This window comes from Misgurnus anguillicaudatus, chromosome 7, assembly GCF_027580225.2.
Source record: "Misgurnus anguillicaudatus chromosome 7, ASM2758022v2, whole genome shotgun sequence".
Taxonomy (NCBI): domain Eukaryota; kingdom Metazoa; phylum Chordata; class Actinopteri; order Cypriniformes; family Cobitidae; genus Misgurnus; species Misgurnus anguillicaudatus.
The window spans coordinates 25,318,832-25,342,474 of NC_073343.2; the positions used below are offsets into that span (position 1 = coordinate 25,318,832).

Sequence of the window (23,643 nt, forward strand, 5' to 3'; positions counted from 1 at the left end):
TGGAGAAAGACAGACAAGCTTTCTACTATAATCGTCGTAATGGAGCTAAAAATCTGTCTCTGCTGAGACCGGGTGACACTGTTCTTACTAAGCTGGACCATGAGAAGGTCTGGGCTTCGCCAGCAGTGATTAAGCAGGAAAGTGTAACACCCCGTTCCTATGTCATTGAGACAGAACAAGGTGCAGTACTGAGACGTAACCGACGTCATTTGCAAGCTGTACCAACACCAACCCTGATAACAAAACAGACTGTGGACGCAAATCCACCACAATCACAAGGGCATGTTGACCTTCAGCCTACTCCTACAGAGGCGACGGTGTCAGTACCAGCCCAAACATGCGGGAAACCATTGCCTGACCCAAAGTCTGGACTGATGCTAACTAGGTTTGGACGAGTCAGTAAGCCTGTTGTCAGGCTTGATCTGTGAGGACTTAGAATGCCTTATGCTCAGTTACTGGTTGCGCTACCTGGTTAAAGGGTGCACTTTTCTGATTCTAAACCAGTTTGTTCTGTTCTTTGGACTGATGGGAGTTTCAGTACGTGAATTCTGGGTTTTGGGTTATGTTTATGTGCGATTTATATATATCTATATATATATTTCTATATATATGCTGTTTTGTTTTGCAGGGCATTTTGCTGTCGCAGGGTTACTGTGGACTGACGTCTATATGTTTGTTTACCTTTATGTGGCTAAATACATAAAAAAAAAAAAAAAGGGGGGGAGATGTCATGTGATGGTGTAACACTGTTCCTTTAATGGAGAGTGACGGCAGCACGGAAGGGGTGTGTCCAGGGGAAACTGGAGTTGTCTATACAGAGAGAGATGGTGGAGTTGTTGTGGCGTGTTGTTAATAAACGAATGTTCATCTGAAGAAATCGCATATTAGTGGTCATTTTACAAAGTCAATCATCTGTTTTATGCATACTAAATACATGTTTATCAGCAGATGGGGAACATTGTGGAATAAAAATAAAGACTTTTAGGTCTCATATGCTGCCAGTGTTTTAAACAGGCACAATGATTTTCAGCATGTTACAATAAATTACACTTCCACAAACACTCAGAAGTAAACTTTTTGACCAAACCACACGAGCACATTTAAATGATTTGTAATAAAACGACACGTTTAATGCTTAAACTTTAGAGAAACAGATCACATGACATGTTTAAGTTTATTGTGATTGAACACATTCGCGTTTCTGTCACTGACTGTCAGTCTCTCATCTATCTTGTTACTCCTCGTATTCATTTGAAACTTCAGAGAAACATTAAACAACATATTTACTTATTGTGTATGATAGTGAATACGCGTTGTTCTCTCACTCTGTCTCGTGCAGTGCATTAATCCTCGTCTTCATTCATATAAACTTCAGAGAAACACATTAAACATAACTTACTTGAAAGCGAACCGTCGCGTTGCTCTCTCTCTCTCTCTCTCTCTCTCTCTCTCTCTCGTTCGTTTACTCGCTCTCTCTCACTCACTCGCTCTCTCTCTTGCAGGTTAATCCTTTAGAACGTTAATTCAATCTTTAGAAATATTAAAACTACAAGTTATAAGATGCTCCTGTTTGTGTTTGAGGTAATACAAACGCGTCATGCTGTCAGTCATACTTTCTCTCGGTCACTCTCACTCGAGGTAGCTTCATGGTTGGATAGCGCAGTTGAAGGGGCGGTATCATTATAATAGGAGCCCTTACCTACGTCATGGGGGGAGCGAAATCCGCATGACCTATTTATTCACATGCTTGCAGAGAGAGCCTTACCAAAACAAAGTTACAGGGTTGCTATTTTTCATGTTTTCTGGGTTGGTAGAAGCACTGGGGACCCGATTATAGCACTTAAACATGAAAAAAGTCTGATTTTCATGGAATGTCCCCTTTAACTAAGATTTGTTGATACTGTACATCCCTCTGCGCTGCGACGCTTCGATAGCATTTAGCTTAGCCCCATTCATTCAATGGTATCAAACAGAGACAAAGCTAGAAGTGACCAAACACATCAACGCCTTTCCTATCCAAGACGAGCAGCCACACGAGCAAGTTTGGTGGCACAAAACAAAACGCACCGCTCCTCCAAGCTGATTTAAAAGAGGAACTACACCCCATGGCGCAATAGCACTTTTGGGAGTACTTCGACTCGGCGCAGTAACACCCTTCCTCTCCCATTATAAGAGTGAGAAGGGGAGCAGACTTTTCAGGCGAGTCGAAGTACTCCCAAAAGTGCCACCACGCCACAAAACACAGTTCCTCTTTTAAATCCGCCCAGAAAAGCACCACGTTCCACTCTGTACCACCAAACCTGCTCGCACAACTACTCGCCTTAAACAGGAAAAACTCCAGCGCTTACGTGCACGCACACAGATGATAGAGGGATGTATCAACAATTCTTAGTTAAGGTAATAACATATTTTAATATTGAAAATGAGTAGACTATTCCTTTAACACTTCTGTAGTTCCATTGTGTACTAAGACCGACGGAAAATTAAAAGTTGCGATAAGCAGATATGGCTAAGAACTCTACTCTCATTCTGGCGTAATAATCAAGGACTTTGCTGCCGTAACATGGCTGCAGGAGGAGGAATGATATTATGCAGTGTCCAAAAATAGTTTCCTTGGTAACTTTCAATAGCTGGGGACTATTTTCTGGGACTGAGTAATATCATTGCACCTGCTGCAGCCATGCTACGGCAGCAAAGTCAACTTTTAAATACAAAAAATTAAGAAACTCTTTTTATTTTATTTACTTTGTTATTTTTGAGCGTGATGCTAATGTTCTAATCAGAATCAATGGATTATGCTAAGCTATGCTAAAGTGGTACCGCCAGACCTGGAGATCAGCTGAATGGATTCCAAAATGGTAAAAATCAAATGTTTAACTCTAGGGGAGCTGGAAAATGAGCATATTATCAAAAAAAGTTGAGTGTCCCTTTAACCTTATTACTTTTCATTTTCAGAAAACTCTTCTTTCCTTCGTGTTTTGCAATGACATAGTTAATACGATCCCTGTTCACACGGATCCGCAAAACGACTGTGCTGTATTTTGGCAATGTCACATTATGATTGAACACGTAATACACAAGCGCATGACGTCAATGTTTTCACTAATTTATGTTTTTGTCATTAACATGAAGACGATAATGATATAATTTTTTACAAATTTTGCACAACCACTTGCATTTTTAGGCCCCTAAAACGCTGTTGATATAAATGAGCGGCCAAAACTAATTTAAAGATTTCAGTTGAAAACAATGTGTGTAAATGGCCCTCACAAAACGACTTAAACAAATACAGTAATGCATAATATTACACTGTAAAAAAAGAAGAGTTTAACTTAAAAATTACTTCAATTGGTAACACATAAAAATTATTTTTTTTGTAACTTAAAATTTTACTTTAGTTACACTTTAGGTAATAAACCTATTTTTAAGTGTTACCAATTGAAGTAATTTTTAAGTTTATCCAACTTTTCACTTTTATTAGTGTACCACTAGGCTGCATTTGCTTTTTGTCTACAATTTATTTGCTAACGTCACTTTTTCACCTTCATGGCTGATTTTATCATTATTAAATGTTGGGTCACATGATTGTTTGGAAAAGATGTTCAGCACCCAAAACAAAAAAAAGAAACTCCTAAAATCACTGTTGTATCAACACAGAACACATTTTCCGATTTACTGAGAAGGGATTTAAAGAGATGCATTGTTGTGCTTTCACAACTTGTTGCAACAAAAAATTCAGTGTGAATAAGCCTCCAGAGATGCTTGATTTGGGTTCCATGTCTTTGAGTTTGGCAGTACTAAGTGCGATTGCAGAGCACATGCAGAAATCGAAGCAAATGTCATCAATCTCATTAGAAGCGCTGACTGCTGAGCACAGCCTTTAACTTGCACCAAGTCAGCAGTGTTGGGGATCAAAGGTGAAAGGAAAGGTAAAGTGTCAGTGGGGTTGTGATGGGCACCACTGTAATCGGTTCCTCTTCACGCTGTGCGGCAGCTGCAGATTTTCACCTTTTCTATAAGCGTGCAGGGATGGGGCGGAGGGGAAACGCAAACACTCCTGCAGCTACTTCGCCCTGTAAATGTGTGTGGGGCTGCCAGGTATAAGCGCATCCACACGGATCTCGCCGGAGAGGTAGAAGCACAGATGGGCATTTCTGGATGAATGCATCTCCTGGAGAGGTCAAAAGCAGTGGGTGTTGTTGGCAGCCTTTTATACTGCTACACCAGCACCTCACAAACACACTCACAGCCTTTAACAAACATGCTTTCGTTTCATTCAAAGTGTATATGAAAATGACAAGAGATCTTTCTCAGGTAATACCTGCTGTGCATTTTTTTTTAGATTGTACAAGACCTAAAGCTCCAGGGTAAAGACTGCAAAACATCAATGCTATTTAAACGGCAGGGGGTTCGGTATACATTTAGCTTGACATGTGCCACGATTGACAGCAGTGAGTTGGCAATTTAAGTCACGGGCTGGTGATCTATGTCATGTTGTGACATCAGCAGTGACAGTGACAAAACCAAGTCCTTGGAACATCTAAGCACAAAAGCAATTAATCGGCCATCAGTGAGAAAGCCACGCTCAGCGATCCAAAACGGACAATTTTGCTTTACAATAAAAAAGAAATAATTTACTGTCTGCATATTTAGAGCCAGATGGCAAAACATCGTCCAATGTGCATGCAGCACACGTTCTTTAGTGTGTTTTGTGTGTGTTTCTGAGGTACTCCACGGATGATCGAGTGATTCAAAGAAAAAGGAAGTAGAGAGAGAGAGAGAAAAGTGCAGAGTGGACTGAAATAGTCTGAAACAAAAACTTGTTTGGAAAAAAGTCAGATTTCTTCCTTTTTTCTTCCTATAGACACATTCATAAACATTAAGTTTACAATTTTTGTTTATGCAATAGTAATGCACATACAAATCTTAAAGAAATATTTTACTCCATAATGTTTGAAAGAGGGAATATTCTATAATTAAATTTTTTTAGTCACCACTATCATGGTTCCAATAGAGATGTATCGATTACCGATTTAATGGTTAAGGGCTGTCACGATTATGAAATTTGGCTGACGGTTAATTGTTTAATAAATCAGTCCTTCCAGAAAAACGCTGAGTTTTTTTGTGATTGTTGCAGGCAAAAATCCTCGATTTTGCGGCACGTTTTCTTAAAAAATGCGATGGAATATGTGGGATATTTATGCAATTTATGCGATGGAATTGCGGGAATTTGCGAAAATTGCAGAAACTTGCAAAAGCCGCAATGATGTTCACGTCACATAATCACGTCACTTCATAACGTTCCCATGGCAATAGAGGACACGGCTGCGCTTTTGGGAAGTAAATGCAACATTTTTCAACTTTCTGCTAATATATATGTGACTTTTTGCTATGAAAATGCGGAGATTATGAAATCATGCAAGCCCCGCATATATGTAATTAATGCGGCGAAAGTGCGTCGTATTTGGAAAAAATGCAGCCCCGCATAAATATGCAGACTTTGGCTGATTATGCAATATATTGCGCGATCGCACAATCGCGTTTTTCTGGAGGGACTGATAAATTGTTACAATTATAACGATTAATTGCCTGTTTATTGCTTTGACATTTAATTCTCATACATTTTTTGTTTATGAAATAATTGTCACATATTGTTGTGATTATTTAAATTAAATCTTTAAAGGTGTATCTGACAGTAAATATTTATACACATTTTTAAAAGTAATCTGATACTGTCTCGTTTATACAGGCGCTGCAGCTCCCCCTTGTGTTTTTAGAGAGATGTGCAATCATTGCGGTGATCGGAAATTATTATTTAATCATTGTGACAGCCCTATTAACCGCAATAAAAATGTCCAACGGTTAGTATTACCGACCGTGTCATTTTTTATTACCGTTTAACTGTGCCAGTGTCACGGCTCGAAAACCCTTGTCCGGCATCATCCAATTTAAGCAATAAAGTGAGACAAACACATTCATTCACGTCTGCTTCCATATGTTTGTGATGACAGTGCCTCACTGATTGAATTTAAATAAATAAAAAAATCACATTTCCGAAAATCTATTTGTACTGACACATGTTTACTTAATATTTCTTTAGACAGATCCATCTTTTCTATTCATTTTTCATTCAATTATGCAAACTGATGAGTTTAAAGATGCTCTCTACACTGTTTGTTTCTTCCGCAATTGCAGGGTCATAAAGTACACCCGATTTCTCACAACATACGCAGATGACTTGCTGATTTGTGTTTATATGAAAATCTGGTTTACTCACTTGTGTTTTTTTTTAACTAGATGAACATTTATCTCACAACCCAAAATATTTATTGATGTTTATGCAAACAAAACTGCACTTACATGTAAAATATTTTTTTTATTTTACATCAGTATTTTTTTACATTTCTAGAAATTGTTTACAAAACCGGTGTTCTTCTGTGCAACACAAAAAAATGATATTATTCTGGGAATTCATTTCCATATCAAAATCCAGATCAAAATGGGACAAACCCAGTAATTTAACATATGCTGGGTTGTTTTAACCCAGTGCTTCTCAATTATTTTCTGTCACGCCCCCCCCCCCCCCCCCCCCCCTAGGAAGAAGTAAACATTTCGCGCCTCCCCCCCCCAACTCTCCGCTGTGACTGTAAATAGTATAATTTGTCTATAAAATTGCACATCTGCAAAACATTGTATCCTTATTAACATTAAAGAAAACACAAAAAAAGAAATATCGATCAACTTACAACAAAGAAAAACTTTATTAACATTGTTTTTTAGTCTGTAACAGAAAAATACTTAAAAATGCATTAATTTGCCTGAAATAAAAAAAATCAATCCTTATTTAAAGTATAATATTTTTTGACCATTTGATACTGAAAAATTAAATTAAATATAATCAATAAATAATAATTAAAAACTCAAGCGGCTTATCAGCGTGATTGGGGTGTAATGTCTTTAAGTGACGGTGCAAAAAAAATCACTTCCTGAAAAAGTATTTTCCCCGAGGTCTCGCACGCCCCCCCTGGTGTCGCTTCAAGCCCCCCCTGGGGGTCCCGCCCCACTATTTGAGAAGCACTGTTTTAACCCATTGTTGGGTGAAATATAAAGATATATTGGGTTAATTTAACCCAATGGCTGGGTTTGTCCCTTTTTGACTTTATCAACTTTATCAATATTATTAATGTTCTACTATATAAGACTTTTATGGGGGTTAAAAACTGGGCAAGAAGCGCTGCGTTGCGCCATGTCTCTGGAAATCCAACACATTATTTTCTATGAATGTACACACACCACACACAAGGCGCCACTCACATTGTTTAACATTAAATAACATCATATTTGTCCAAAATCATTAATGATTAACATAGGCTGCTAATGCATATTTTGCATCTGGAAGTAGAGTCTGTCTAAGTTTGCGGTATTGAATGTGGACATTCAGTGTGCGATACCTGCAAGTTTTTCTACACCCTTTAATGTGCATTAGCTCTTCTTTGAATATTTATTATAGAAGTAGAACTGTCCAAATGTGTGAACAAAATGTTCTTTTGAGTTGCCTTCTTTAATGAATTGGTTGATCTAGTTCACAAAACTGGTCTGAATGTTTCATTTATAAACCGCATTGATTCAGCTCTCACTGACTGAATGATTGTGACGTTTGACAGCTCAGTGGAGGGGAAAATTATCAGTGAATAATGACTTGAATATCAGGCTGTTGCAAAGCAATTATTTGACTTCAGACGACTTGAAATATAGTGCTGGAGTCACATGAACCAGGTACCCATTATAATACATTTTTTTGTGTTAAATAAAGGATAAAATCTGAGTTGTAATAAGATAAGGGGGAGTAAATAGTGACAGAATTTTCATTTTTGGGTGAACTTTTCCTCTAAGCCCTGCAAATGAATGTTTAATAGCTATGAACCAAATGCTGAGAAGCGCAAGTGTGCAATATTACACACAGAGCATACAGTACATTTCCAAACGCTCTCTAACAACAGACGGTGTAAAAGAGATGCTGTGCTGTCTCTTAAAACTCCAGCAGGCAGTGCAGATGAGAAGTTTAAGTCATGCAGCTAGGGGAATTATTATAAGGATGTGCCAGTAATAAGTGGGAGTGCTGGTTTCAATTATAAACATTATGGTAAGAATTAAAGCACAATGCAGCTAATGTAAATTTCAAAGCCACATATATATTTCCAGTAACATGACTTTGCTTAAAGGGAAACTCCACATTTTTGAAAATAGGCTTATTTTCCAGCTCCTCTAGAATTAAACAATTGAGTTTTACTATTTTGGAATCCCTTCAGCTGATCTCCAGGTCTCGTGGTTTCACTTTTAGCATAGCTAATCCATTGAATCTGATTAGACCATTAGCATCGTGCTCAAAAATGACCAAAGAGTTTGGATATTTTTCTTATTTAAAACTTGACTCTTCTGTAGATACATCATGTACTAAGACCAATGGAAAATTAAAATTTGTGATTTTCTAGGCTGATATGGCTAGGAACTATACTCTCATTCTGCCGTAATAATCAAGGACTTTGCCGCTGTACCATGGGTGCAGCAGGCGCAATGGTATTACACAGTGCCCGAAAATAGTCCCCTTGGACTATTTAACTTTCAATAGCTGGGGACTATTTACGGGCACTGCATAATAGCACCCATGGTACGGCAGCAAAGTTAGTAGCCTACACTTAAAAAATACTATTTTTTATTTTTAATTTTAATTAACTTGAACTTAGAAATTATTTCAACTTTCTTGACTCTTGAGGAGTTATTGACTAGTGAGTAGGGCTGTGCTACATATTGGGAAACTATCGTTATCGTAATATCAGTGTATGTGGTATCCATATTACAGAGATTTTATTATTAAGATATTAAGATAACTTAAATTTATTTTATGTGTCTATCATTTGTGTGTTACATGCTTAGATTGTCCAAATTAGACCAATCAGAAGGTGCCTAGCTAAAATACCCGCCAAGTAGGTCTTATACTGTTATACTATTGGTTAGAGTGCTGGCACAAAGGTGAAACTAGCGGCTTACAGTGGAAAGTGGAAAATAAATATGGCAGGAGTAGAAACGAGTGAGGAAAACTACAGTGCCTAAAAATATTTATTACCTGTTTATTTCAGTATAATAATTACAAAAATAAAATTAAATGAAAAAAAATAATAATAATAGCTCATAAAAATAGCAATTCTCTAGAAAAAGTATATAGTGCAAGAAATATAGTTTACATTTAATATTATTACAATGAATACATTTTAATTGTATAATTTTTTGAAAGAATATTATAATTTAAGGGGCCAGTCACACCAAAAGCGCTTTAAACGCTTGCAAATGCAAGGCGCGACGCACTGCCTTTTAAAAAAAAAAGCAGTGCGACGCTGCTTTTCATATTGCTAAGCAACCATCGAGTCAGCTGTCTTGTCAATCAAATATTGAAGCGTGAGTGCTCTTTTGCTGTTAACTGTCTTATTAGCAGAAACTTAAAAAAGAGGACGCTTGCTCTGACCTTGTTTGAGGGTGAGAGGTGCACAAACACACAGGAGAGAGTGAGCGAGTGGAGTCCGGTTCTTCAAAGCAACTGTAAACTTCCCTTACCACAATGTAAGGCCCGCCTCTCCCCTCATTCGATTGGACAATGGAAAGACACGAATGACGTCGGGCGCTTCTCCGCTCTCAGCGCTCCTTCAAAAACGCGTGCGCGGCAGGCGGCAAAAAACCGCAAGGCGCTCAGCGCGCAAACGCGCCCTGCCCATAGAATATCATTCAAAAAAGGCGCCTGCAACTGCCATAAACGCTTGTGGTGTGACTGGTCCCTAAGGCCTTATATTTGTCTGGCATGCATGTTGTATGTTGCTTAAAAATAAAATGTATTGTGTCCAGTTGAAAAGTTGTTGAATGTATATGCAGACATTTGAAAATAACACATTTTAGTGTTGCAATACTGCAACACCACGAAACCGTGGTATTTTCGCTTAAGGTTATCATACCGCCAAAATCTCACGCCGGATTTCCACCGACTGCGGAACGGCAGCGGAGTCAATCGGTTTCCATTCAAGTCAATGTGTGTATTTCCACTGACTGCGCTCCGAATCCGTCACAGCTCCGGCCATCCGCAGCCCTCCGGACAAATACGCAGAGCTTTTATTTTTGACGGATGCCGGACAGCTCCGCAGGGCAGAGCCATGACTATATCGCCTGATCATACCTGAATTCGCGAGATCTCGTGTTGTGATCTGGGATGGTCCAGCAAAACGTCATAATTTAACGTCATAATGGGCGGAGACGGAACTAGATATCGCGCGATCATCACGTGTCACTTCACCACGCAGCCGCTCTGCAACAAATACAGAACTGGTGGGTATTGGCGGACGGCGGAGTGCAGAGCCGTAACGCAGCGGAGCCAATCTGCAGCCGTTCCGCAGTCGGTGGAAATCCGGGGTCATACTGCCCCATGCCTACTCACTAGTCAAGAAAGTGGAAATGAATTGTTGATTGTTGATTGAAAGTTGATTAAACTTAAAAATTGAGTGCAACAAGGTTTGTCAGTGCACTTTTTATTGTTTTCATTAAAAATAATAATGAACCACAAACTAAGCATTTGTTTTTAATTAAGGGGACAATCCAAAGGTATTTTGTTCTGAAAAAGTGCTAAACCATAAAACTACTACAATCCTAAAAATAATGGCCAATATAGATTTCTGATCAAATTGCCCAGCACTACTATTAACAAATTTTATTGTTTAATCCATCATGCACAACTTAAGCTTACTGCTGATTGGTTAGTTTCTGAACCTTCTAATAAGGTTGCATCTTTGACACATTCAGTCAGTGTAAACAGACACGTCCGGTAAAGGTGAGGTGTTATAAAAACCTGCTAATAAAGCTGCTGACAGTATAAATTTGCAGCACCAGTTAATTAATGTATGGCTGCATGCATACATACGCAACAAACTCCAATGCATAGTGCTGCTAGTAGGGCCTTTGAGCATTATGTCAAGCAATGTCTGTTGTGTAATTAGGGCTCTGTAGTCGGTTTTAAGAATATGCTGATGAGAGTAAGAAGCTCTTATGTTCCTAGAAAAGCAATGCCCTGGGGAGTTGAAGGCAGTTTGACAGAAGAGAGGGCGCTGGTGGGAAGTGTGCTAAAGAATAAACTCAGCTAAATGCGGTTTCTCCTCAGGCCACGTTCACCAATTTGTTCCGTATTCATCCTGTGGTAAGGCTGGTTGTTAAACCGTTTATGCCGTTGGTTTGGCATCCATACTACTAAAGAACTTGCCAGCTGAAGTGAACAGCAGTTTTTCAAAAAACAAAAAAATCAATAGTCATATTCAAATATATTGATTGAACGAAATGAAAAAGAAAAGTAAGATTATGTTCTTGTGGCTCTAAGACACTTTTAGAAATTATGTTAGAGAGCAGCAAGCATTAATACTGAATCAGCAAAGCTTACCAGGATTAGGAGAGAGTGGAAAGTTTTAATATGGGCTGTGTTAGGGATGCTCATATTGACCGATTACCGAAGGTAAGAATTTAAGACCGATTAATACTGTGTTTGTTGTGGTCCAAAAAAAAGAGATTTACGTTGCAGACGATAACTCGCGTCATCGTTTACTTTGGGGTATGTACCTTTTGCATATCGTTAACATGTACTAATATACACACTTTAAAAATGGTTGGGTTATTTTTGACCCATAATGGGTAAATATTGGACAGCACACAATGCAGGCTACAGCTATTCTAAGTTTTTCGTTTTTCATTCAAAACGTTTAACATTTTTTGGAGCTTTTTGTGAACACGATTTGAGGTGATTTTCACGAAAACTTGGTTTTAAAATTGTCAAACATGAAAATGTAAAACATGCTTAAAGGAACAGTATGTAGGATTGTGGCCAAAACTGGTACTGCAATCACAAAACTTGTGGCTAAAACTGGTACTGCAATCACACAACTGGTGGCCAATACACAAAATGACAACATAAACATGAGTTGAGGGCTGCAACTCCACTTTTTAAATGACAATATCCTGGCCAGCGCATGTTGTCAGTGATATAAGTATTTGAAATGAAAATGATTTCATATCAGGGCCATTTTATGATTAATTGATATACATTTCTTACATACTGTTCCTTTAAATTTACTTTTTTCCCCACCAGACATTAGAAACAAAGTCTGGACTATGTGGGACTATATACTTTTACTTATCATTTAACACTTTTTGTAACATAATTTCGAAAATAAATCTTAAAAAATCTCATTACCGCAACAGTCTGAAAACATCAACCCTGTTAGAAAAGCTTATATATTTTCACATTTTTAAAAATGGATTATTCATGCACAATAAATTGAAATTCTGAAATATTTATTTTTTATTTAACAGTTTTTTTATTTTCTTTTATTTATCTCATTACCGCAACACCTTCCACAATTTACAACAATTTTTTTTATATTTTTGCGTTAATTTGTTTAAATTACAACATAACACACGATCAAACACAGCTGGACGTATTGCGGTAATGAGAATTTCAGCAGAAAATGCAATAAAAAAAAAAATTAATTCTTATGTTAAAATCACACATTGTGCAAGGTAGAAAACAGTATTGTCTTTATTCTGATGATTTTTTATATTACTATATTACACATTTTATATAAAAAATTATACGGGACTATATACTTTTACTTATTATTTAACACTTTTTGTAACATAATTTCGAAAATAAGTCTTAAAAAAAATCTCATTACCGCAGCAACAGTCTGAAAACATCAACACTGTTAGAAAAGCTAATATATTTTCACATTTTAAAAAAGGATTATTAATAGTCATGCACAGTAAATTGGAATTCTAAAATATATTTTTTAAATTAATTTTATTTTTAATTTTGTTTTAGTTATCTCATTTCCGCAACACCTTCCACAATTTACAACCATTTAAAAAATTTTTGTTACTTAGTTTAAATTACAACATAACACACGATCAAACACAGCCGGACGCATTGCGGTAATGAGAATTTCAGCAGAAAATGCAATAAAATTGAAAAATTATTAATTCTTATGTTGAAATCACACATTGTGCAAGGAAACAGAAAACAGTCTACAGTCTTTATTCTGATTATTTTTAATATTACTATATTACACATTTTATATAAAAAATCATTAGTGACATGATGTTTTAATGGTTTCATGAGAATCACCCATAGATTTATTATAACGCCTATCAACTTAAATTGAATCTATATTTATGTTTTTAATACGGGTATTGTACGTAGATGTAGAAGGCAAAATCTTAATCTTTGGATCTCAGGCTTTGTTGAATTAATTCCCTGTTTTCCAAAAAGTTGTCATCTGTGAAAAGTCTTGAAAATTGTTTGTAAACACCTTATAAATGTTAAAAATGCATTGCTAAAACACACCAAAAAGACTGTAAACTATGTAGTACTGAACAGCATCAATCAAATTTGATTGGGTGGTGTGACAAACTCAGAACACATTCAATATTTGACTTTACAGGGACTTTAACAAGGTGTGTACTTATCACATAGCATGCATGTTAATGTTTAATCTCAGTTCTGTCTTTATTATTGTGCGACTTAGCCAGGTGCCAATCCTCAGGTTAAACCAGTAAGACTGTCGGTATTTATTTATTGTAACTTACTATTTATAATTAAAGCATCCCCAAAGCAGCTCGACCAGCTGCTTGGTGTTATGGGCTTGCTAGTGACTTCTATGTACTGTATTGGAGGTCAAATCTGTATCAAATCTGCATACAGCTTACACAGAACGACTAGATGAATAGTGTCTTGTTTGACAAATGACAACAATATCAGGCCTCTGAGCACACAACCCACACACAAGTAAATTAAATGCTTGAGAAACAAGAGTAGGCAGAAGAAACAAGACTATCTGTTAATATAAAAGAGGCGACCACAAGCTACATGCACCAGTATAAAGATTGGCAGAGCTCTTTACAGATCATAATTCTAATAAAAAAACTAGATATGAAAAACTGGCACCGCAATGTTATGCTTGGCCTCTCTACATTGTAGCCTGCCAAAATGGTTCATGTCTACAATATTATACAGTAGTATCATGATTTAACAGGGTCATTTTAATTGACATGCTCTGCTCTCCTAAAATTTTGTGGTGTGGGTAGGAAGGTGATATGGTGTTATTGAATAACTGTGTCTGAATCAGAGATATTGATCCCTTTTTACATTAATTCCAATGGATTTATCACCTCATGCATCTGCTAGGTGCACATCGAAGATCCAACCACTCAGAAAAGTTACAGCACACCTCTTCCTGATAAGCCGAAAGATTTTAGGTATCATTCATGTGTGTAATACAAAAGCCATGGGACTATGCACTTTCTCAAAAAGAAGAATATGTTTACAGATTTTGCCTTGAAAGCACCACCGATTAAAAGTTGTGAATTTAACAAACAAATTACCACCTAGCTGAATCCTTTGAGAAATAGGCTTGCACAATATGCACACAGGTTATCTGATAGAGGCGACATCATTCATATAACGAGGAGTAGATAATGCAATTTGCAAAAGAAAAGATCGATGGTCTGTTTATTAAATGACATTATTGCCATGTACCCAAAAGGCTTTCAACCCACAGGTGATAAAATTTGCTTGACAGGAAGTCGTTTATATTTCATTTGATTATACAAATATAGAACATTGCTCTCAGTAAACTTTACAAACTTTCAGATTGTTTGATATTTATTGTTTGATTGTCGATGTATTTTCTGGTTGTATTCTAATAAAGCTACTGAGAAATAATTATTTATGCTCAGTATTAGGGCTGGATCAAAATATTTGATTATTTGAATATTCGTTCGGGGGGTTAAAATTCGATTTTCAATTTTGAGATTTGAATAATTTTTTACAGCATTATTAATAAGGGTGTCACGATTTCGATTTTAAATTGCAATCGATCGAAATTAAGTCACCACCTCAAACTTCAAATTAAAAAATGGGATCGTCGATGCTGCAACGCCCGCATGTCACGTAAAAAAAAGTAAAAACGAATCAAATCGTGACCTTAGAATCAAAAATGTAATCGAATCAAGGATTTGGAGAACTGTGACACCCCTAATTATTAACGTTAATGCAGAACCTCTGCCAAGCAGGAACTCGCCATGCAAGAAGTCGATAAGAGGAACTATATTTTATGGCGTAATAGCACTTTTGGGAGTACTTCGACTCGGCGCAGTAACACCCTCCCTCTCCCATTATGAGAGTGAGAAGGGGAGCGGACTTTTCAGGCGAGTCGAAGTACTCCCAAAAGTGCTATTACGCCATAAAATATAGTTCCTCTTTTAAATCCGCTTAGAAAAGCGCTACGTTTTATTTTGTACCACCAAACTTGCTCGTATAACTACTCGTCTTAAATAGGAAAAACGTTGATGTGTTTGGTCACTTCTACCTTTATCTCTAAATGGTACCATTGAATGAATGGGGCTAAGCTAAATGCTATCGAAGTGTCGCAGCGCGCTCCAGCGCTTACGTGCACGCACACAGATGATAGAGGGATGTATCGACAATTCTTAGTTAAGGTAATAACATATTTTAATATAGAAAATGAGTAGACTATTCCTTTAAAAGTAACAGAAGCATTACTTTCCATTAAAAGTAACTAAGAAGCGCAATTAGTTACTTTTTGGGAAGTATCTTAATATTGTAATGCATTACTTTTAAAAGTAACTTTTCCCAACACTGGACATATCAAAAATGCAAACAGCAGACACACAAAGATTCTTGAAAAATATGTTTAGCCCCCACCTCCTAAAGCAGAAAAAACTTTTTTAGTATTCGGACCAGCCCTACTTACTATACCACTGCAAAAATAACAAATATAATGGTGGCATGGTGGCCTAAGACGTTTGCACAGTTTACATAATAGTCTGACTTGCTTATATTGCAATCAACAACATATATTTTCTATGTGTTACTTATGATCTCAAAACATCTGGCAGTTCTTTTTATTTTTTCATCAGGCAGTCCTAACTCCATCATGCAACTGCAATTGCTCTGCAGATCCTTAATGCAAGTTTTACCACATAAATGACAGAATAATAAAGATAAAAATACAGCAGACCTTATGCCAGACAAGACCCAGGAGAAGTTCACTCAGCGCTGGGCCTGATGGTGCTTGCACATCTTCACACTCCACTCTACATGCAAGTCTTTTCATCACGGGGGTGATGAGTTTCAGCATCATTAGGCCCTTACCATTCTGCACCAAATTACTGCATGTGTGCAAGTGTAATTTGGCTGGTGGAAGAACCTAGTCTATGCAGTGACCAAGAAAGACTGAAGCAAACCGACAATTGGTAATGCCTTAGCGACAGATTTGAGGGTGTGTTCTTGTGTGTTATAGAGAATCTGTCTGACAGATGGTTTTCAGTAGATTTTGGGCAGAGATTCAAGCTGATTTGGAGATGGTTATATTGGTTTGAAGGCAGTTGGCGGAGGGTGGTCGTACTGAGCTGAAAGGATGAGTATAGCCACAGCGCTACCGACTGATCACTGCTGCTCTCTAGCTTCATTCAGGATTATGTGATAGGCTACTCAAAATCTCTTAAAATATTTGTTAATAAAATGAGGCACAGACGCACCTAATCAAACATCTGAATCAAAAGCAGCCCACATTCTAAAAAATGATTTACAAGTCAAAAAAAGATGGACCTTGTGTTCCAACCCAAAATGCTGGGTTGTTTTAACCCATTGTTTGGTCAAATGTAAAAATTTTCAGGGTTAATTTAACCCAACAGCTGGGTTTGTCCCTTTTTGATCCCCGCGCTGAGTTGAAAATAACCCAGAATTTTTTTAGAGTGCATATATAGTCTGAAAAATATAAGTTTACATACGTTTTTTCGTTATATAAAGAAATGTAAGAAATAAAATCCCTGAGCATTCTTAAAGGGGTAAATTTCACAAGACTTTTTTAAGATGTCAAATAAATCTTTGGTGACCCCAGAGTGCGCATGTAAAGTTTTAGCTCAAAATACCATATAGATAATTTATAACACGTTAAAATGGACACTTTGTAGGTGTGAACAAAAATGTGCCATTTTTGGGTGTGTCCTTTAAAATGCAAATGAGCTGATCTCTGCACCAAATAGCAGTGCCGTGGTTGGATAGTGCAGATTAAGGGGCGGTATAATCCCATTCTGACATCACAAGGGGAGCCAAATTTCAATGACCTATTTTTTCACATGCTCGCAGAGAATGGTTTACCAGAACTAAGTTACTGGGTTGTTCTTTTTCACATTTTCTAGGTTAATAGAAACATTGGGGACCCAGTTATAGCACTAAAACATGGAAAAAGTCAGATTTTCATGATATATCCCCTTTAATGTACTTCTGTACAAAACACAATTAGCAATTTAAAATATATAATTCTGGTTGCTTCATCAATGTAACTCATAGATATATGAATGAAGCAACCATAATACTCAAACACTAACTGCCATGTGTGCCTACGAGAGCAACAATTTCCCCACCTAGCATTCACCATGGAAGTGAACTTTGTTATACTGTATTTGGCAGAGGAACGGTATCAGATTAGATGACATAATATAACAGTTTAGAGTTGACTCATGTACAGTACGTGGCCACGTGTAAATAGCCGATAGCAAAGCAATCTGAATCAAGACACATGAAGGAACCCTGTGTAAATATCCTCTAGGTACCGGTATGGTAGCAGACCAGGAAACAGCACCAGGGTTCCCACACCTTAGTTAACTTCAAATTCGAGGACCTTTCAAGGACTTTCCAGGTCCAATACCCTCAAATTCAAGGACTAAATGTGGGGACACATTTCAAGTGAGAGCAAGGTTACATCGTGTTACCTTTTAAGATAGACTGTTACAGTTCCCTTTTGAGGGAACTCGCGCTGCGTCACAGAAGATATAAGCATTTAAAGCGAACAGTTTAGCATGTGTGCTTAAAAAGTCTAGAATTTTTATGATATTATCCTACACTACACAGGGATTTTTTTCTTGCATAAAATAGATTCAAGCACTTTCAATGACCTGTATCTATGTATGTATATTTTCAAAAACTTCACAGGGCCTTGAATTATTTTCCCCAGATTCACAAACTTTTAAGGATTTCAAAGACCCGTGGGAACCCTGCAGCAGGTTTGCAATCCTGGATCTGGGCTAATAAAGAAAATGTAATTGCCAGGCAATAAAATGGCTCATAAACTGAAATATTCTAAATGCAACGTTAATAATATACAACACATGACAGCCATGACTTCAATTACTAATCGTTTGGCACAGCTGAAACCTGTTTCCTTAAGTGTGTCATGCGTATTTCTTGTGTTTTCAAAATATGTGTTTGTTGCGCCATGTGAACCATGTGCATCACGTGTTTTTTCTAAATAAGTGCCTGCTGCATGCACGTCAAAATCGATTATGATAAAAGAGACGCTCACGTTTACAAAATACACGCAAGACACTCCCTTAAAAGTAAACTTTGATTACGCATGAGATTATGCGAGTATCTGGCAAACGCGAGAGTCTCTTTTATCATAAACCCTTTAGATGCGTCTGCAGCCGGCACTTATTTTGACAAAACACGTGATGCACAAGGGATCACTCGACGCGCAGAACACATATTTTGAAAAAAGGAACCACACACATTACGGGCTACATACATGTTGTGACGAACTTCGCATCGAGCGCCCTCGAAAAAAGAAGTCACCTGCCTCCACTGCATATAATGTAAATGTTATTCTGTAAAAATATTATATATCTTTAATATTGATGGCGCAAGGTCACGTCAAAGGCATGAAATTACGAAACTATTCAGCAGAAAATAGCAATTGCATTTTCGGTGTTCGGCCGAATAAGTGAAAAGGCAGAATAAAGATTTCCGGACAATAACATTTTTAAAGATGCGATCAAATAAAAAAACAGCTTAGAGTATGATGCAGTTTATAAATGCAGCAAACGGTGGAAGTGGAAGCATTTTTTTGGGCCAAATAGTTTCTGTGGCTTTATTACATTATTAAAATATTAAAGAATCATTAAAAATGTTGTTAAGTGTGTTAGGAATATAAACTGCGGAGGCATTAAAATCAAAAACTGTACTAAACTCAACTGACCCATGTAACCCTTTAAAAATAACCCTTCAATCTGCCCTTTTTCAGCCTCTTACATCAAGTAATCTTTCACATTGTTTTTTAAATGCACAGCATAAACAAACCTGTCATCTGCAATTTTATCATGCATCCACTAGTCAACATCACCCCGCTGAGTCCTTGACATCTGTATACAAAATATAAAATCTGCCTTTTCCAAACCCACAGCTTGAAAAGCTTAAAATGATGAGCTCAAAGATCACATCAAGCCTAAGGACTTTGACAACACCATACATGTACCCTGAGAATACGGTGAAAGAAGTCTCTATGCACTACAGTATGCGTAGGAGCTTTCCCTCCAACACGCATCGCTCCAAGACAATTAATCAGAGACCAAAGACAATAGGCTTTTGTCTGCAGTGTCTTCGGCCTGAGTTGTGCTACTGTTGACACTGTGGAGAATACTTAAAATATATGCTGCAAGGGCAAACCATAAAACTATACCAGTCATCAAACTGTACACCTTTCCTAAATTCTAACCTTAACTAATCGTAAAGAAACCATAAAACAGTCTGTCGGTTGGAACCAAAGGACTATTTCTCCCAGGCACATATGAAATGGACCACAACTCTATGTCTGGAGGAGAAACATAAAAACTGTGATGAATTGTGGAGGAGTTTGCAGTCGCAAGTAACACGGCAGACTGATCCACTGCTGAGGGCAAGAATGCGAAATGGAAAAGTTCTCATCAAGACCATAAAGGGCTTCTTCTTGGAAATAAATGGCACCCACACCTCTAACTTCTAGAAAGGAGACATAGAGATAATGAAGCGGCTGGCGGATGTTTATCGACTATTATGAATTCTATTTGATCTTGTCTCTATCGTCACTTGTTTGGCAAAACCACAAACCTTCATTGTGCAGCCGGTGCCGAGGGTGGGCAGGACAGCAGAAGCAATATGACAAGGAAGCAAGCGGGCAACAGATGGGAAACAGAGTGGCCAATTACACAGCGCTATAAAAATCGTTGGGTCTGCGGCATGAGAGGAGGATATGAGGTGATTCATTCAGACAAATGACACGTCTCTCGCTGGATGCCTCCTGCTAGAACATGGTATATGTCACGGTAGGTTCCCCGCTAACATACAAGTTAGGACCCATACTGAAAGTACAATTGTAAGAACATCAATGCGGCACACAAACAGCACAGAAGAAGCTGTTCTGTGAATTAATAGCTGTGACTGATCTCAAATAAATGCTGTAATGTCAGAAGAACATAAAGTGCTTGCCGTTCGGTAGGCCAAAGGCATTTTGAAACTTCGTAAAGCATCTATGTGCTTGCTTCCCAAGGGCATCCCTGCTGCCCTGAAATTTCCCCATCCAGAAAAGCCTGTTTATGCGTGACTGTTAATGCTCACAAAAGGCGCTCTGATCACACCAATAAACCGTGCAAATCGTTGAATTACCGAAACATCCATTTGCACCGAACTCAAGTGAGAAGCGACCGCAATGTCCATCACTGTGCATGCTGATTACCATGCATGTCAGTGCCTCACTAAAGTGACCAGCTTACCTCTTAGTCTAGACCTCGCCATGAAACTGACTAAATATCTTTCCTGTGTTTTTTTTAAGTGTAAGCCATACTTACAAACCACAAACCATTTCCTGCTACATTCTTCTAGTGATAGGCCGATACATTGCAGTGGCCTCTATATATATATGAAGAGTTTGGTTCCAAAACGCAATAAACTAGGGTTGTGCCGATTGACGATAGTATCGTGTATCGACGATCTTCAGACATATCGCCAATGGCAGGCTTTCATGGCGATAGTCAAGACGATAGTTGGCGAATGGTTATTATTATTATTATTATCATCATAGTTTTATATTAACACCCACAATGCATGCTTTTCCTCACATGAGGGTTTGTGGGCTTCACTTTACGCGGAGAGCTTGTAAAGAGAGAATTCCTTCTTGCACGTACCTGCACTTAATGCGCGCGTCTTGGTCTCCTTCTACCACTAAATCCAGCGCGCCGCGTCATGAGCAGCTGCGCTTCTCTCTGTCTCACATGCACGCGCTCTCGCGTCTGTCCGCAGTCTAAACATAAACTAAAGTAGTAATCCTTATTTGTTCAGTTTAATGCGTTTCATGCGAGCTGATGCAAACTTTACTTTTTGTTTAAAATATGACCCGCTGCATATTAGCGCCTCTCTCTCACTCTCGCGTACGTGCAGAGAGCTGCGCTCTCTCTGAAGTCAGATCACAAGGTATTAATGATATAGTTTATGATACGCATTTCAATGAGTTGTAGCAACACGTCCCTCGTGTTTAATATATGATTGTGTTTAAAATGTGATCGCGTTCCGCTGGACCGATGCGTTTAAAAAGGCACCTCATGAGAGCACCACTGCTTGACACGTGTAGTCTTCTTCTGCAACAGCACTAAATAAATGCATTGAATAGTTTGTATGTGCGCGCACGTGTGTGTGCGTGCGCAGATGCATGTTTTTACAGTTATTAAGTAATCATGGTTAGGGTTTTAATGACGCGCTCGCTTTAATGGCATCAGGTTTAAGAAGGTTGCGGTCATGACGGTGTTACGGTCTTGTTTTTTTTGTCCACCCATCAAGTGACTTGTTATAATGAGTAACAATTAACAAATAAAACAATTAGTAAACTACTGCCCCGCCCCCCGATAATATCGTGTATCGCCGATCTCACAGGCTGACGATAGGACGATCTAAAAATAGGGCATATCGCCCAACACTACAATAAACGCCATTTTTGAAAAAAATGAGTAACGGCCAGAATCAGTATTATATCAGGTCAGTATTAAAAAGTAAATTCTTAATTTTACGCAAAATCCAATATCCGGCGTGTTATTCTGTCTTCTTTTCTCCCTTTTTCCCCAAAATGCAATAAACGCCACTCCCCCTTTTCTACAGAATACCATAAATCCACTCCTCCACAGATTACAGTGCACCATTGCAATGTAAACAAACAATGGCGGCGCGTTGAGTACACGGAATACTAGTTTTCCTCATCTACTATGTACTTCGTGATCACCAAACAAACAAAAACAAAATAATACTTTAATAGCATTGATAAACCTGTGATGGTTTTCTGTGACGGGAAAGAATTGTAAGCCATCAACATCTATAGGCACTCGGGAGACGGGTGCTTGTTTGCCCGGGCCGACAGCATCAAGTTTCTGTCATGATAACACATTGACCCCAGTGGATCTTATGAAAAACTTTCCATAATTTTACTCAAAGTCAACGAAAATCGAGCAGGACCAAAACATTTTACAGCTGATCGCTGTGAAAAATGTTAAGCGACGACGTCAAGTATAACCGCAGCAATGACAGTGTTCTTAATATCACAAAGTAAGTGTTTTGATTAATGACATTAATGTTTATATTTTTAATTAGTGTGTACAACTAGTCAACTAAATGAATATAACATGGCAAAGATGAATGCACATTTATATAGGCGATTGATTCAATAGATTTATATCATTTTTAATAAAAACTTGTCATGGATTTATTGCATTTTGTCTGTTTTTATAATAAATCTTTGAAAATCAAGTTATGGATTAGAATTTTTTATGTTTTTATAACCTAAAGATGCTATGTGAAAGTTTGTAACAGAAAACGTCTCGGTTACATATGTAACCCTCGTTCCCTGAAGGAAGGGAACGGAGACGTCACGTCGTGACCGACGAATTGGGAACCGCTTCGCGGGTGACCTATCTGCTTCGAGAAACCTTTAAAACGCCAATGAACTTGGCATGCAGATAATTGCATCTGCCGGCGCCGCCCCGCCGCGCAGCTATTTGGTGAGCGGCGGGTGCAGTTATCAAATCAGCTATTTTTTGCTGAGAAAGCTGGCCAGAAAGAAAAAATTGTCCGGCCGAGATCAGCAGTGGAACAGCAAACTGTGGCGACGGGACGTGACGTCTCCGTTCCCTTCCTTCAGGGAACGAGGGTTACATATGTAACCGAGACGTTCCCTTTCAGTCGGTCACTACGACGTCACGTCGTGACCGACGAATTGGGAATCCCTACCAAAGCGCCACTGAAGCTGACCCTTCCAGTGCCTGCGTAAACCCTCCGACTCTCCTCTTTAAGGGAACGGAAATGGGGTTGAAGCAGAGGCCGGTCACTACTTGTTCCTTAACCCACGATAGTGACTAGGCGAACTGGGAAGCGAACTCGTCAGGCGGGACTAAGATCGCTGCGGAAGAAAAACCCTCTAGGGGTCTACCACTAAGGTGATGGATAAAAAGACACGAGGTCTATAAAAAATACACTCTCTTAGCAACACTAGAGAGGCGCGGAACGAACTCCGCTAAGGGAAACGTGGTAAATCACAAACTTTCCACGGAAATACTCACAAAGAAACCACTAGGGGGCGCAATGTGGGCGCTAGCCTCACCCAGATAGTCAAGAATACATCCAGTGAGAGGCTGGCAGCCGATGCTCCGCAACATCGGCCGCCAAGCGGTGGAAAAAGACAAAAAACATTT

General features: G+C 38.3%; 1 protein-coding gene across 3 annotated transcripts in view; it reads right to left on the reverse strand.

Annotated features, from left to right (window-relative positions):
• The window catches only part of fut8a (fucosyltransferase 8a (alpha (1,6) fucosyltransferase)), a 133,310-nt gene that overhangs the window by 86,946 nt on the left and 22,721 nt on the right, over nucleotides 1–23,643 (reverse strand). Inside the window, exon 1 of one of the 3 annotated variants that reach the window (XM_055171930.2) lies at nucleotides 16,119–16,141. The exons of the other annotated variants lie outside the window; for them this stretch is intronic. The gene's annotated coding sequence lies outside the window, so the exon portion shown is untranslated. Of the gene's footprint in view, nucleotides 1–16,118; nucleotides 16,142–23,643 lie in introns of those variants that run through there. 3 annotated transcript variants of the gene reach the window in all.